The sequence below is a fragment of the Cyprinodon variegatus genome, unplaced genomic scaffold (genome assembly GCF_000732505.1).
Source record: "Cyprinodon variegatus isolate N-32 unplaced genomic scaffold, C_variegatus-1.0 Scaffold2240, whole genome shotgun sequence".
NCBI classification, from domain to species: Eukaryota; Metazoa; Chordata; class Actinopteri; order Cyprinodontiformes; family Cyprinodontidae; genus Cyprinodon; species Cyprinodon variegatus.
In genome coordinates, this window is record NW_015152693.1 from 13802 (window position 1) to 15772 (window position 1971).

The 1971-nt window shown below is 41.6% G+C and overlaps 1 pseudogene; it reads right to left on the reverse strand.

The window, feature by feature from the left end:
• The window catches only part of LOC107080704, a 6602-nt pseudogene extending 5196 nt beyond the window's left edge, over positions 1-1406 (reverse strand).
• Between the last annotated feature and the right edge of the window lie 565 nt (positions 1407-1971).

Consider the following 1971-nt stretch of genomic DNA (forward strand, 5'->3'; position numbering starts at 1 on the left):
CTGACTGAAGACAAACCTAATCTGTTCCATTGTTACTTTATGTCACATTGTTCAGTGAAAAGTCTGCAGAATCAGATGCAGGTAGACACTCTGCTCCCAGTCGATGTCTGGCTCACCGAGGCCTGGAAGCTTCTTCCAGTCCCTTCTGTAGACTTCCACCTAAAACTAGAGATCAACTCCAGTCATCAGCTTTTCTTTTTAGATGTGCCAACTTAAACTCTGCAGGTTTAAATTGTAATATATAATCTGTTCCTTTGCTTTTAATCCTCCCTTTTCAGGTGTGAGAGATTTCTCACTCTTTTTTTTTCCTGTCAGACGCTCTTCAGGGAGATCCCAGGTCTCCAAATGCAAGGACTTGTATCAATCAGACACCTTCTAGAGCACCAGAACAGTTGCCATGGTTACATCTGTTTGTGTGGAGAGCTGATGGGATGAAAAGGCTCCACATTGGAAACAGATGGATGCTGCACACCAGCGTTAGGATTGGAAAAGACAACAAGTCAATTGTTTTTCTGTTGTTCCTGGAGGGGAAATGAGGAGAGACGCTGTTCTTCATTTTGACTTTGAAAATCAAAAAGGCAAGAGCATGAGGATTGAACAGGAAACTCATCATGTGATCATCAAATTTGACCCTTTTCTTTGATAGATCACAACTGATGTTTCCAACAAATCTCTACAAAAGTAGCAACAAAAACCTTGCAATGGAAAATATGAGTAAAAACATTAACAACACATCTTCTGAATTTATCAACATAAATCAGGGAACAGTTGAAAACATCTAAACTGAAAAGTCAGGATAAACCTTTTTATCTTTAAACAGAAACCAGTTAAGTTTCTTAATATAATGTCAACTAACAACCTGCATCTGGATTCAGTCCAATCAAATCATAGATGTTCTGGTTTATAAAGGTTTCTATTCAGGAAAACCAAGCAGATCACATTGATCGCCTTGCAGCACAGTAGTTGAATGACTGATGGGCTGCACCCCTCTTCCAAACCCTGGAAAAATTCAAGAAATACATGAATATTAGCTGATAACACCCAACATCAGCTGCTCAAAATTGAACTGACCTGTTTCTCTATGCTAATAAAACCCCAACTGATAACTGACCAACAATGAGACGAGGATGAAAGCAGGATGCAGTGAGAGTCTGACAGGGACGTATAGGGGATCGATGAGCAGGGAGGACGACAGAGCTGTAACTGCTGGATTCCAAAAAGCAGAGTTAAAAGGAGAAGTTTCTGATTTAACAGCATGGCTACGTTCCAAACCTCACCTATGACAGCGATTAAAGTAGAGACTGGAAGAACTGGATCAAGAGGTTTGATGATTTCCTGTTACAGGTGAGTGTGCTCTGATTGGGATTCTGACCAGCACACACAAAACGAGGCGGATACCTGCTCATGATCCTTAATCAGGGAAGAATTGATGAAAATAAAAGCTTGATGCTCTGACTGACCCGCTGTAACGTCTCTGTGGAAGAACACCGATGTTAAAGCCATGACACCGCCGCACAAAGCAGTCAGCTGGTCCTCCGTCTGAGGAGGCCGAGATGAAAACTGTTAGCCCGAGCTAGACCTGGAGCAGCAAGGGGGTAACCCTGGCAACCAGCTTGGCTTATTAAAGGTTAGAAGGGCTCCTCTGAGCTCACTGGCTGCTCTCTGTCCTCCTAAAGGCACCCAGACTTCACCGTTACCAGCAGAATCCATCATTGGTTCATTTCAGGCTCACTTTTTGTAGAACATTGATTCAGTTTTAGTTCTGGAGTTGTTTTCCAAAAGAATAAGTAATTAGTGCAAAGATAATCATGTTCAGCATAGTGAAAATTAACTACTACTCTTTGTTACGAGATAAATCACTTTGTAATTCTGTTTATCTGAGGCTAAAACGATGAGGTTTAAACTTCGATAATCAGAACCACGCTGGGATTCCCTCTTACCTATGGTGGTCAATGATCTTATTTTGGGTTA